Genomic DNA, 15,874 nt, shown 5'->3' on the forward strand with positions numbered 1-15,874 from the left:
ACCCTAAAGGCTCGACAAAAATACTACTAGATATAATAAATGAGTTTGGTAATGTAGCAGGATACAAATTCAACACCCCAAAATTGATGGCTTTTTTATACACCACTAATGACTTATCACAAAGAGAAACTAAACAAACAATCCCATTTACCATTGCAACAAACAAATTAAGATTATTAGGAATAAGCTTAACCAAGGAAGCAAAGGACTTATACTTGAAAATCTATAGGATGTTGAAAAAAGAGATAGAATAAAATATAAACAAGTGGAGAAATATACCGTGTTCATGGATTGGTAGCATCAACATCATTAAAATGTCCATACTACCCAAGCCAACCCACAGATTCAATGCAATCCCATTAAAATACCAACAGCATAGTTCACAGATCTAGAACACACACTCCAAAAATTTATATGGAATCAAACAAGACCCTGAATAGCTGTAGTGTAACGCCCTGGACACAAGCCGCTGTCACAAAGAACCAAGAGACGCTTCTCATGCAAAAAGCAAAGGGTTTATTGATGCCAGCATGCTGGGACTCGCAGCCTCACTCTGAGCCCAGAGTAGCGGTTGTGAGCCCCGACTAAGAGTTTAAGCATATCTTATATATCTTTCAGTGGGGAGGGGGTTGGAGTAAGGGGAGGAGAAAGGACTGTGCTCTGCCGATTGGCCAGGCGCAAGTCGATGTCTTGTTCCTGGGTGTGGCTAGCAGAGTCTTAGACTTCCGGGAAGACGCACGTGGCCAAGGTAAGATGGAGGACGTAGCCCTTACCCTGGGGCAAGGTGGAGGGCCTAGCCCTCGCCCTTTCATTCCCCCCTTTGTCTTGGAACTTCCGGCTCAATCATGAGACGGACTGAATTTTTATTTCACCGTTGTTAGAGGCTTGTACTGGGTATATAACAACTTTTATTGAAATAGGATTTTTCTTCTTAAAATTCCTCTATGGCTATCAAAAAGCCAAATCAAGATTAATTTATTTACTGTCCTGATGTTTGCATAAACACAACAAGAATGGTAACTGACTACCTTTGCTGGAATCTCATGGTTGAATCTTAACGTGCCCCGTAGGGCCAGGAGGCCACGCCACCCAGCTGCCATCAGGCCCGCCTGCAGTATCTGCTGAGTTAGGTGAATTCTTCACCTGTAGCAATTCCACCTGAGCCCACGCTCCAGGCTTTAAGCCCATCTCAGTAGCCCTCCTACTTGTTGCGGCCCAGAGCGTATGGGGGTTCCGCAGGAACGTAGAGGCATCCCTACTGCTCCCCTTTTACTCTTACCAACCGCCAGTGATGGTAGGGCATCGGCCTGACACTCCAGCGCCAGCCATCTTCAGGGCTTCCAAGCAGGATACTAGGCTTTCTCTGTGGCACTTTTACTGGCTTCAAGTCTTCAGAGCTTAGACAGGGTTCCTTAAAACATGATACTCTAGTCAAAGTTTCTGGTTAATAAAACTACTATTGGAAACCAGTCTTAGTGAATTTATGCAAAGAAATGTATTGCCATGTTAGCATTGCCAAATTTCGGAGGAATTACATAAGAAGAAAGACATACTGATCTACTTTAAGACTTTCTGACTTTTCTTGCCAATTCCTTTTAATAAAACAATAATTGTTGGCATTAAAATTTTTTTCTATGCATAAACAGGCCTTTTTTTTAGCTTTACAAAGGCCTGCAAGACAGTATTACGGGCTGCCAACTGTTAGCTGTCTCTCAACAGAGACCAAAACTTGATGGGCACTGTTCCTTGCCCAGTTGAGCACCTGCCCTCTTGGCAGCTGGCCATTCTTTACTTTTGGGGGTCATTCCACACAGTTCTTTTTCAGGATAACCAATATATATTCAAACCTGCAAAAGAATCAAAGGTCAATATAACATATTAATACAATGATTGGCATCATGGCCGCTTTAGGCCTTCCTATAAATTGTCCTTGTCTCTTTGGAGCCATGTCCATGAAGATGCAGGCATCATCTAAGTCTATTGTGGGGGCTTCTGGCGACAGGAGTGATCGCGAGTCATGTTACCAGCATCAGGCAGGTGGAGCACGCCGTAGCTTCGTTGCGTTGATCTCGATCGACGCTCCATTTGGTGATGAAGTCTTTTTGGACCATGGATGGGTCCGCTGACCGGACGTAGATGTGATGGACCCAGGTCTCGACGTCGTCGTCAGCACCACGGAGTAGGGTGTGGGGACCTTTCCATCGAGGCTCTAGGTGGTGCCTTTTGCCTGGGTGGCGCCAAGGCACAGCCAAATGTCCTCGTGCGCCCTCTGGAGCCCTCTCAAGGAAAGAGACAATTCTTGCAGCAAGAAAGTCAGTACATTTGACCAGATTCATTCCCGCCTATCTTTACAGATTCCAAGGCCCATTGTCTTCCTTAATTAGTACTGGCCTGTATTATCTAATTCAGCACAGGCAGGGGGAAGGGCCCATTAAATCTCTCTGCTCTGAGGAGCTCTGAGCCCCACCTTTGAATGTCCTAATCAGACTAGAAAAGCTACAAATATCTTTTAAATTTATCCCAGAATTCTAAAATTTCAACCCAACATAGAAATATAACAAATCAAAGTCCCTAGTACACAAATATAGACAGAAATTTTTACTAGTTAGGCGGGCAGATTCCACCTCTGACAGAGAGCAAGTGCCCTTGGGAAAAGGTATTTTGCTTTTGGTCAGAGCATTCAACCTGAAATTAAACATTTTTTCACAGACTTCTACACTTACATGAAAATAATTATACCTAAGTAGACATACAAACATCAAATAAACATCTACACTTACACCCTTTCAGTGAACAAATACTTTTACAGTCTTGGGATCTTGAGCAGATAACAGAAACACTGCCCAAGTCCCCTGATGGGGGCCTGACAGGAACAAATGTGGGGGCCTTTGGCCGGGGGGGGGGTACAAAGTCTCCATTCTTCCTTTCTCGGCACTGCTAAGGACAGGATCATTGGAGAGGTCTCTTTACCTAGGCAAGGCTGTGCTGAACTATCTGGGGCAAAAGTGGTTTCTGCTTCTATTTTGGCTAAAAGGTCTCTGCCCCTGTATCATTCATAAAGTTCACAGTCTGGCCCCCGATTTTCATTTCGACCATCAGCTCATGGGGGCCCAGTTGGAAAGAGCCCAGCCTGTCCTAGTCAGAGTCAGCTGTTGCCAGTCTGAGGAGGTCTGCCTCAGGCGGCTCTGGCCAATAGTGGCTGGGTGGTTTGGATGGCCTTGCCAGCTTCTTCTGGCCTGCTCCTGCCCTGCCTGCCTCTTCACTTCTGCTATTAACCCTTACTCTGTCCCTTTTTACACACGCAGAACCAGACCCAAGGCGGCAAGGTTTGAGCAATTTTAAAATTTCATTTGTCCTTGGGTGTGGATAGCAAATGACACTAATCAGATTGACATTTATTCACAAGTGTCTTTGGTTTAGGGAAGATAGGATTTCTGCTCAGTTTCCCTATTTTACTTGTCCCAGCTTACTGGCCTATCATGCATTCAACTTTCTTTGAACATTTCTCTTTTCCTTCTCATCACATACACAACCTTTCTAAATTTTATACTTTCAAATTAGCCTTTAAACCTTCTTTCTATGTCCTTTTAAAAATGCATAACCATGCCTCAGACCTTCTACTCAGAATTCCTTATTCTTAAAAACCTCAATCCTTTAATGATTACCATAAAGTAAACAGCCAGTATTTCTTAGATTACTAAGAGCAGGTGCTTCTTCCCCTATGCAATTTCAAGTATACTGTATCAGTCTAATTTAGTATCGGAAGGGTTAAAGAGAGCGAAACGGGGCAGAGAAACTTGTTGTGCTTAGTAGCAGCTTGCGGCCTTGAGTCCAACATAGTTCAGATAAGTAAAGACACAACAAAAACTATCTCTCCCTGCTCTCCCTGCCGCCGCCCCCCCTTTGCTGCATTAACCATTTCCTTAGCTGCTCTCCCTCCTAGATTTTTCCTCTTTTAAGCCCCAGAGGCTCAAATCCCTTTCCTCTTTTACTACTTTTGACCTATCTGCCTCCAGCCTAAGGCTCCTCCATCTCAGCAGGCTGAGAGTCTACTACTCTATCTAGTGAATCCTACCGCCACTACCCCATCTCACACCCACTCCGGAGCAGTTTTCAGCTCTCTTCCAGCCCCAGTTAGAGCAGATGCTGTCCCCTGACTTCTGACCAGCGGTCCAGGGTCAGAGACAAAGGAGTAGAGGTAGACTGGCCCATGACTAAAAACAAACACACACCAATGACAAGAAACAAAGAACAGAAGACAAGGACAGACACAACGCGTTGAGACAAAAAATCGAAGGATCCAAAAAGAAGGTTTTTCAAAGCCAATTGACCCAGCTGGCAACAGAGTTTCAGAACAAACGAGAGGAATCCAGGCGCCCCTGGTCCTCTCCAGACTCCACCAGGGCGTCCCCCGGGGATGTGGCCTGCGACCTCCCGACACGTCTGTCAGCCGCAGTCGGGGGAGGCTCACGCCCCTCCCCGACAGCCACCAGACCGAACAGATTTGCCAGCTCCGCCATCACTTACCCCAAGAAGCGTCTGTTGGAACCCAGAGGCGGCTGCAGCGATCTCGGTGGGACCTCCAAAATGTAACGCCCTGGACACAAGCCGCTGTCACAAAGAACCAAGAGACGCTTCTCATGCAAAAAGCAAAGGGTTTATTGATGCTAGCATGCTGGGACTCACAGCCTACTCTGAGCACAGAGTAGTGGTTGTGAGCCCCGACTAAGAGTTTAAGCATATCTTATATATCTTTCAGTGGGGAGGGGGTTGGAGTAAGGGGAGGAGAAAGGACTGTGCTCTGCCGATTGGCCAGGCGCAAGTCGATGTCTTGTTCCTGGGTGTGGCTAGCAGAGTCTTAGACTTCCGGGAAGACGCACGTGGCCAAGGTAAGATGGAGGACGTAGCCCTTACCCTGGGGCAAGGTGGAGGGCCTAGCCCTCGCCCTTTCAGTAGCAATCTTGAGAAAGAAAAACAAAGTTGGAGGAATCACAATACCAGATTTGAAGTTATATTACAAAGCCACCATAATCAAAACAGCTTGGTATTGGCACAAAAACAGGAATATAGATCAATGGAAGAGAACAGAGACCCCATAAATCCACCCAAGGCATTACACTCAATTAATATTTGACAAAGGAGGCAAGAGCATACAATGGAGTCAACACAATCTCTTCAATAAATGGGGTTGCAAAATTTGGACAGATATATGCAAAAAAATGAAACTAGACCACCAACTTACACCATACACAAGAATAAACTCAAAATGGACAAAATACTTAAATGTAATTTGTGAAACCATAAAAATCCTAGAAGAAACCATAGGCAGCAAAATCTCAGACATCTCTTGCAGCAGCATTTTTATGGATAAATTTCCTAGGGCAAAGGAAACTAAGGAGAAAATAAATGTTACTATATCAAAATAAAAAACTTCTGCACAGCAAAAGAAACCATCAACAAAATAAAAAGGAACCCAATGTATGGGAGAACATATTTGCAAATGTTATCACTGATAAGGGTTTAATCTCCAACATTTACAGGGAACTCATACAACTTAACAAAAAGAAGACAATCCAGAGGAGAAACCAAGATGGCGGCATAGGTCAACACCGGAGATTGCTGCCTCGAACAACCACTTCAAAAATACAACTAAAAGACAGAATGGACATCATCCAGAACCACAGAAAGGCTGGCTGAGTGGAAATTCTACAACTAGAAGGAAAGAGAAAAGCATACCGAGACTCAGAGGAGGTTCAGCGTGGAAGTAAAATACAAAGGTGCGGAGGTGCATGCAGAGAGGTCACAATTGTCTTTTTCAATCAGGAGGGAGTCCCAGGCACTGAGCTCCAGTTCTGGGCGAGTCTCTGGGGACCCAGACTCATACGGGAGAAACGGGACTGTCTGGCATCGGTTGGAACTCGAGGGCAGCTTTCTCTCGGAGGTGCTCGCAGCAATTGATTGCCGGGGCCTCTGAGTGCAGGACTGAGAGCAGCCATAACTGCTCGCTCCGCCCTGTTGATCCCCTGGGACCCCGCCCCGCCCAAGCTGCACACTGAGGCTTTTGCATATGAAAGTTCCGGCCCTTTGTAATCTGAAAATTACTTAACAAAGTGCAGCTGACCCAAGGCCCCAGGGCAACTTGCATTGCTTCACAGCTGGTTTCTGCTGAGCAGCCTCAGGCATAGGCTAGATTAGCACCTCCTTAGAGATCCAGGAGCCAGTTCTCCCACTGCAGAAACAGCTGATTCTCACAGCCAATTGGCCTGGAGGTCAATCCCTCCCAGTGTTACCTACAACAATCAAGGCTTAACTACAATAAGACTGTGCACAAAGCCCACAAGGGGGTGCACCAAGAGTGTCTACCTAAGGTAATTGGGGAGTCTGAGCCACTCGGCCCTATAGGACACTTAGCACAGAAAGCCACTCTATCGACACAGCGAAGCATAAAAAATGCCGAGACAAAGAAACAGGACACAAATGACAGAAATGGAGGAAAGCAAACTACTGGATATAGAGTTTAAAACCACACTTTGAAGGTTTTTCAAGAATTTTCTAGAAACCGCCAATAAATGTAGTGAGATCCTCAAGAAATCTAGTGAGACCCTCGAGGTTGTGATAAAGGACCAACTAGAAATTAAGCATACACTGACTGAAATAAAGAATATTATACAGACGCCCAACAGCAGACCAGAGGATCGCAAGAATCAAGTCAAAGATTTGAAATACAAAGAAGCAAATACACCCAACTGGAAAAACAAAATGAAAAAAGAATCCAAAAATATGAAGATAATGTAAGGAGCCTCTGGGACAGATTCAAGTGTACCAACATCCGAATTATAGGGGTGCCAGAAGAAGAGAGAGAGCAAGATATTGAAAACCTATTTGAAGAAATAATGACAGAAAACTTCCCCTACCTGGTGAAAGAAATAGACTTACAAGTCCAGGAAGCCCAGAGAACCCCAAACAAAAGGAATCCAAAGAGGACCACACCCAGACATATCATAATTAAAATGCCAAGAGCAAAAGACAAAGAGAGAATCTTAAAAGCAGCAAGAGAAAAACAATCAGTTACCTACAAGGGAGTACCCATACGACTGTCTGCTGATTTCTCAACAGAAACTTTGCAGGCCAGAAGGGAGTAGCAAGAAATATTCAAAGTGCTGAATACCAAGAACCTACAACCAAGATTACTTTATCCAGCAAAGCTATCATTCAGAATTGAAGGTCAGATAAAGAGCTTCACAGATAAGAAAAAGCTAAAGGAGTTCATCACCACCAAACCAGTATTATATGAAATGCTGAAAGGTATCCTTTAAGAAGAGGAAGAAGAAGAAAAAGGTAAAGATACAGATTATGAACAACAAATACACATCTATCAACAAGTGAATCTAAAAATCAAGTGAATAAATAATCTGATGAACAGAATGAACTGGTGATTATAATAGAATCAGGGACATAGAAAGGGAATGGACTGACTATTCTTGGGGGGGAAAGGGGTGTGAGGGATGCGGGAAGTGACTGGACAATAATCGTGCACCTATGGATGAGGACAGTGGGTGGAGAGTGAGGGTGGAGGGTGGGGTGGGAACTGGGAGGAGGGGAATTATGGGGGGAAAAAAGAGGAACAAATGTAATAATCTGAACAATAAAGATTTAATTAAAAAAAGAAGACAATCCAATTAAAAAATGGGCAAAGAACCTAAATAGACACTTCTCCAAAGCGGACATATAGATGGCCAAGAGACATATGAAAAAAAGGCTCAAAGTCACTGATAATCAGAGAGATGCAAATCAAAATGACAATGAGTTATCACTTCACACCTTTCAGAATGGCTACCATCAACAAATAAACAAATGACAAGTGCTGGCGAGGATGTGGAGAAAAGGGATCCCTAGTACACTGCTGGTGGGACTGCAGACTGCTGCAGCCATTACGGAAAAACAGTATAGTTTCCTGAAGAAATTGAAAATGGAACTCCCATTTGACCCAGTGATCTGACTTCTAGGAATAAATCCTAAGAAACTCAAAACACAATCAGAAGGAATATATGCACCCCTATGTTCATAGCAGCACAATTTACAATAGCCAAGATCTGGAAACAGTCCCAGTTCCATCAATAGATGAGTGGATAAAAAGCTGTGGTACATTTATACCACGAAATACTATGCAGCAGTAAAAGAAGAATCTATTACCCTTTGAGATAGCATGGAGGGACTTGGAAAGTATCATGCTAAGTGAAATAAGTCAGTCAGAGAGACAAGTATCACATGATCTCACTTATATTTGGAATCTAAGTGAAAAAAATAACTGATGAATGGTGTGGATCCACAGACATGGAAGCATGGAACAAGTGCAAAGTCTCGGAGGCAAGCCGGGGTGGGTGCATGGGTGGGAAGTAATCAGCAAAGAACCTTGTAGTATATGCATGGCCCATGGCTGCAGACAATGGGGCAGTGAGGGCCTGGGGTGGGGGGCAGGAGCAGGCTGGAGGGAGTCAAGGGGGGGGGGAAGGGGACATATGTAATACTTTCCAAAAGCATTATTTTTATTTAAAAAGGTTATTTTTGGTCCTGAGGGCCTTCTTGGTTACCTTGAAAGCATTTTAAATATTTCCTGCACCAGCTTCAAGGTTTATCTGAGAAGCACGCTACCAGAGAAAGGGTTATGTTGTTAACTTGAATTCAATTTTGTATGAATGGGAATGAGGCCTGTCTTTACCCACAACTCTGGGAGCTACCATTGCGTCAAAAGTCTGTGACAGTCTCAGAGTATTGGCTCTCTAGATTATGATATAGGTTGTACATTTAGGACCTCAAGGTTATCAGGACCTTAGAAAGTTTCATATTTAAAATAGCTCATTTTAATTTGACCCTTAATCAAGTCATTTTATTTTATAATTTTTTATTGATTAAGATATTACATAAGTGTTCTTATCCACACATTACTCCCTATCACCCCCACTCATGCCCTCACCCCCCTGATGTCTGTGTCCATTGGTTAGGCCTATATGCTTGCATATAAGTCCTTTGGTTGATCTCTCCCCCTTACCCCCACATTCCCCTACCTTCCCTCTGAGGTTTGAGCATCTGATCGATGCTTCTCTGTCTCTGGATCTGTTTTTGTTCATCATATATGTTGTTCATTATATTCCACAAATGAGTGAGATCATGTGGTATTTATCATTCTCTGACTGGCTTATTTCACTTAGCATAATGCTCTCCAGTTCCATCCATGCTGTTGCAAATGGTAAGAACTCCTTCTTTTTTATTGTAGCATAGTATTCCATTGTGTAGATGTACCACTGTTTTTTAATCCACTCATCTACTGATGGGCACTTAGGCTGTTTCTAAATCTTAGCTATGGTAAATTGTGCTGCTATGAACATAGGGGTGCATATATCCTTTCTAATTGGTGTTTCTAGCTTCTTGGGATATATTCCTAGAAGTGGGATCACTGGGTCAAATGGGAGTTCCATTTTTAGTTTTTTGAGGAAACTCCATATTGTTCTCCACATTGGCTGAACCAGTCTGCATTCCCACCAGCAGTGCAGAAGGGTTCCTTTTTCTCCGCATCCTCTCCAGAGCTTGTCATTTGTTGATTTGTTGATGATTGCCATTCTGACAGGTGTGAGATGGTACCCCATCATCGTTTTGATTTGCACCTCTCGGGTGATTAGTGACTTTGAACATGTTTTCATATGTCTTTTAGCCTTTCTTCTGTATTCTTTTGAAAAGTATCTATTTAAGTTTGTTGCCCATTTTTTGATTGGGTTGTTTATCTTCCTTTTGTTAAGCTGTATGAGTTCCCTGTAAATGTTGGGGATTAAACCCTTATCAGTGATAACATTTGCAAATATGTTCTCCCATGCAGTGGGCTTTCTTGTTGTTTTGTTGATAGTTTGCTTTGCTGTGCAGAAGCTTTTTATTTTGATGTAGTCCCATTTGTTTATTTTCTCTTTAGTTTCCATTGCCCTAGGAGCAGTATCAGTGAAGACATTGCTTCAGCATATGTCTGAGATTTTGCTGCCTGTAGATTCCTCTAGTATTTTTATGGTTTCCCATCTTATGTTTAAGTCCTTTATCCATTTTGAGTTTATTTTTGTGTATGGTGTGAGTTGGTGGTCTAATTTCATTTTTTTGCATGTTTCTGTCCAATTTTCCCAACACCATTTATTGAAGAGACTCTCTTGACTCCATTGTATGTTCTTGCCTCCTTTGTCAAATATTAATTGAGCATAGTGGTTTGGGTCGATTTCTGGGTTCTCTATTCTATTCCATTGATCTATATGTCTCTTCTTGTGCCAGTGTCAGGCAGTTTTGAGAACAGTGGCTTTGTAATATAGCTTGATATCTGGTATTGAGATCCCACCTACTTTGTTTTTCTTTCTCAGGATTGCTACAGCTATTCAGGGTCTTTTTTTATTCCAGATGAATTTTTGGAAAGTTTGTTCTAGGTCTGTGAAATATGTCATTGGTATTTTAATGGGGGAGTGCATTGAATCTATAGATTGCTTTGGGTACTATGGACATCTTGATGATGTTGATTCTACCAATCTATGAACATGGTATATTCTTTCATCTGTTTATGTCTTCCTCTATCTCCTTTTTCAGTGTCCTGTAGTTTTCCACGTACAGGTCTGTTACCTCCTTAGTCAAGTTTATTCCTAGGTATCTTAATTTTTTTGGTGCACTGGTAAATGGGATTGCTTTTTTAGTCTCTCTTTCAGTAAGTTCATTATTGGTGTAGAGAAATGCCATAGATTTCTTGGCGTTAATTATATATCCTGCTACATTGCGGAATTCATTTATTAAGTCTCATAATTTTTTGATGGAGTCTTTAGGGTTTTCTATGTACAGTATCATGTCATCTGGGAATTAAGACAGTTTTACTTCTTCTTTTCCAATTTGGATGTCTTTTATTTCTTCTTGTCTGATCGCAATGGCTAGTACTTCCAGTACTATGTTGAACAGGAGTGGTGAGAGTGGGCATCCCTGTCTTGTTCCTGTTCTTAGGGGAAATGGTTTTAGCTTTTGCCCAATGAGTATGATGTTGGCTGTGGGTTTGTCATATATGGCTTTTATTATGTTGAGGTATGATCCTTCTATTCCCACCTTGCTGAGGGTTTTTATCAAGAAAGGGGTGTTGGATTTTGTCAAATGCTTTTTCTGTGTCAATTGATATGACTATGTGATTTTTATGTCTCAATTTGTTAATGTGATGTATCACGTTTATTGATTTGCGGATATTGTACCATCCTTGCATCCCCAGGATAAATCCTACTTGGTCATGGTGTATGATCTTTCTGATGTACTGCTGGATCCGATTTGCTAGAATTTTGTTGAGGATTTTGGCATCTATGTTCATGAGGGATATTGGCCTATAATTCTCTTTCATTGTGTTGTTTTTATCTGGTTTTGGTATTAGGGTGATGCTGGCTTCATAGAATGTGCTTGGAAGTGTTCCTTCCTCTAATCCGGTCATTTTATATTACACCAAACAAATGGTCTTTTAGCCTCTGATAATTACCCTTAGTGATGGGGGAACTCCATCATGAGTCAGCTTGTCTCTTCTTTCCATACTTCTTTGCAATATTGAGCTGAAATGGATTATTCTACAGCTTCACCTTATTCAGAATATTTGTATTATCTCGCACATATTGCTTTATTTCTCTCTCTCCTACACCTTCAGCTTCTCCTCTCTGCTGCCTTTTGAGATGCCAGGCGCTGTGTTGGGTGATGGGGATATGGAGACAAATTAGACAACAGTTCCTGTCTTCAAGGACTTCTCAGTCTAGTAAGAGAGTTTGACATGTATAGCATGTACAAGGTACTTAGGGGTTCAGAAATGTAACCATTTGACTGAGTCCAGAGATGCTATACGTTGGAGGAATTAATGCTTAAGTTGATTCTTAAAAGAGGTAAAAGTTGACCAAGGAGAAAACAGAGTGAAAGACATTCTAAGCAAAGGCATGGAGATAGGAAATAGAATGATTAACTGAAATTAGATTGGAAGTATAAGCTAGGAATGGATTCGTATACACCAGTAGTATGTCGTGAAATGAGGATTTCTTGAGCACTTTAAGAAGGGAATGCTCTTGATAGTCACTCTGGCAGTAGTTTGGAGTATATTCTGGAAGATTTTCAAATCTGGACAGGGGGATCAGTTAGAGGGATACAGTAGTAGTTAAAATGATACATGATCTAAGGATGTGGGAGTGGAGAAGGGAGAACCTCTTAAACAAGAGGTTATAAAAACTTATGGGAAAATTAAGGTGGTGAAAGGGGAAAATCATGGCTTTTGGATTTTGGCAAATGTGTATTCCCCTGGCCTTGATGAAAGATCTTCTCATGTTCTTTAGATGAGTGCTGCTGTTGTTTCCTTCTAGACCAGGGCTTGGCTGCACAGATAATGTAAGTTTCTTTTGGGGGACAGCCATGTATGAAATGTTGATGCTCAGGAAGACACCTGAACAGCTCCAGACCTCTTATAGTATTACTAATCCTGGACCTTTTCATCAGTAGGAGGACTATTCTCACTGCACTTTCAACCAAAGTAGCATGTGTGTGTGTGTGTGTGTGTGTGTGTGTGTGTGTGTGTGTGTATTTAATCCTCACCCGATGGCATTTTTCCATTTATTTTTAGAGAGAGGAAGAGAGAAGGAAAGACAGGGAGACAAATCGATGTGAGAGAAACACATCGATTAGTTGCCTCCTGCATGCGCCTCACCCAGGGCCTGGGCTGGGAAGGAGCCTGAAACGGAGGTATGTGCCTTGACCAGAATCGAACCCAGGACCCTTCAGGCCACAGGCTGATGCTCTAATCACTGAGCCAAACTGGCTATGGCCAAAGTGTGTGTGTGTGTATATATACATATATACATACATATACATGTATATGTGTATATGTATATGTACATGTACATGTACACACACACACTGAGTGGCCAGATTATTATGACCACCCCATCAGTACTTTGTTGGACCACATTTTGCCTTCAATACTGTGGCGATTCTTCTTGGCATTGACTCCACGAGATGTTACAAGGTGATGCAAGGAATCTGACACCATGATGAATAGCACTGTCCAGTTCTGATGGCTCTTTTGACTTCGTCCCACAAATGCTCAATTGGATTGAGATCTGGTGATTGTGGGGGCCACCTAAGCAAGGTAAAGTCTCCCTCGTGTTCTTGAAACCCCTCCTGCACAATATGAGTACCGTGGCATAGCGCATTGTCTTGTTGGAAGAAGACATCTCCATTGGGATAAGCCATCAACATGATAGGATGAACTTGATCAGCAACGATATTTAGGTATGTTGTGCGATTCAGACGTTTATAATGATCTGGCCCTCTAGCAACTCCAGTGGGAAACTATAGCTAATTTGCCTACAAATGTCAGGTGGTCATAATAATCTGGCCACTCAGTGTGTGTGTGTGTGTGTGTGTGTGTGTGTGTGTGTGTGTGTATCTTTATTGTTAAAAGTATGGTATTACATATGTCCCACTTTCTCCCCCACTGACCCAAAGTATATATATTTTTAAACAGAAGTAGACCAATTCTTTATTTTGCTTAGGGATTTAAAAATGTTTATGCCTACACCTCCAAGTAAAACATATATTAAATAATTAAAAATATAAACATATTGTGTTATCTTCTCTTTTCTCAAAGGTATATAAACACAATACTCTTGGGGAAATTTTCCACTTAATGTTCAGAGTGGTGACCCTGGGGATTCAAAGAATGACTTTCAATAGGAGAATTTATTTAAGAAGCTTTATGCATTTTCAGTGGACCATGTGTAACTACCCATCCTGGAAGACAATAGGAGGAAGGTTGGGAAAGAAATTCCAGAACAGGACCACAAAGCAGTACAGTGAGAATTTGGGCCTCAGAACTAGATAGCCTGGGCTCAAATCTGCTCTGACACTTAACCAATGTGGTTTGAGCATGATTTTTCACCTCTCTGGGACTTGGTTTCCTCCTCTGTGAAATGGGAGTAATAATAACTTTTTGCAAGGATTTTGGTGAAGGCATGTGGGGAAAGTAAGGAATTAATGGGATATTTACATAAAACAGGTCTGGAATATACTAAATGATATATCTAGTGTAGTTGCTGCTGACAATGATGTTAACCATGACAGGGATTATAAGAAAATAGTTAAGTAGGGGGTGCTTGTATTTTACATCGTCAATGAGGATACTAGGATTAGAGAAAGAAAACCATGAGGTCAGTTCTCTGCCTTTTTATTTTTTCTCCTGCCAAATAGGTTGGGGGATCAGATGAATTTTATTCATACCCTGATTTCTAATGTATTGTCTTTGCTCTTATTTCCAATTAGAAAGCTGTTGAAAAGTTGTGTTGCACCTGAATAAAGGTTACCTTAAAAACAGAAAATTTCACCCTGATTGGTTTGACTCAGAGGTTAGAGCATCGGCCCTCGGACTGAAAGGTCATGGGTTCAATTTCCAGTCAAGGGTACATACCTCGACTACAGGTTCAATCCCCCACCCTGGCTGGGACACGTGAAGGAGGAAACCAATTGATGTGTCTCTCTCACATCGATGTTTCTCTCTCCCCACCCCCTCCTCCCTCACTTCCACTGTCTCTCTCTCTCTCTAAAGATCAAAGGAAAAAACATCCTTGGGTGAGTATTTAATCCCCCCCCCAAACACACACACACACACAAATAAACAGAAAAATTATTTGGAGTTGGTTAAAACTGGATTTGAACCCTGACTCAACTGCTTACTAGCTGTGTGATCTAAGGCATGTTACTTAACCTCATTGAACCTCAGTTTCTTAATCTACTATAATAGCTAATTTGCAGGGTTTCCATTAGGGTATTTGCAAAATGTATGCTATAAACATCCTATAAATTATAGCTATTATTATTAGTTCTTGGGACACACACTGCCTGACAGAAACAACAACAGGCCCTGGTGGCTGGGAGGACTTCATGGATGCAAAAGCAACCTGGAGTTGTGCTCTTCTGAAGAAATCCTACTCAGATGTATATAATACAACCTGGTAAGTGGCCCAGCACTTACCAGGTTGTACTATCATTGTTTGCACCTATGGCTCTCATCTACCAGACTCTAAATTCCTATTGGCAAGGACAGTGCCTTAGTCATCATTGTGTTCACGGTGCCTACCTAATCCAGTGCACATTGTAGGCCTCATTAATTGTTTGTTGTATAAAAAATGAATCAACAGACATTAATTGGGCACTTGCTCTATGATCTCCATGGATTCCGCTTGTCCCCACCAGTTGGAATTGTTCTTATACAAGCTGTCTTCAATATTCTTTCTCCTGAAGCTTACTTTTATCTTCTTATTCTTTTGCTATTTTTCCATGTAGTGCAAGCATAGCAAATATACTTCATCTTAAGTACTATCTCCAATTGATTGATAGTGCCTGCCTTGATTATGTTTTATAAAAAGGATTCTGAAGCCAGGTCTCAACTCAATGTTTGCTGAGGGTGGAAGGGGGAGTAGCAACACAAGTGTCAGATATGTCATCATATTGTGTTTTCCAAGAAATTCTATAGTTTCTATGTCTGCATTTTAGTCTTGGCTACTTGCAGATGTTGCATGGTTACTGCTATTGCTACTAGAAATTGCTGCCAGTTGTTCCTTGGGTAGGCCCAGAGTGACCATTGATCAGACACTTCATCTTCAGTCTGGAGTTTGCTCCTGTGGCTGGTATTCACAATTTTCCCCTTTCAGCTTTACTTTAGCTATTCCCTGACTTACATTAACAGGTAGGCCTCCACTTTCTGTTCACTAGTCAACAGGTTCATATTTCAATTTTGTTATTTAGTGTGATCAATCAATCATTATTGCTCCATCAGAACGCTTCTATTAGAAGATGT

Source organism: Myotis lucifugus, unplaced genomic scaffold (genome assembly GCF_000147115.1).
Source record: "Myotis lucifugus unplaced genomic scaffold, Myoluc2.0 scaffold_4, whole genome shotgun sequence".
NCBI lineage: Eukaryota > Metazoa > Chordata > Mammalia > Chiroptera > Vespertilionidae > Myotis > Myotis lucifugus.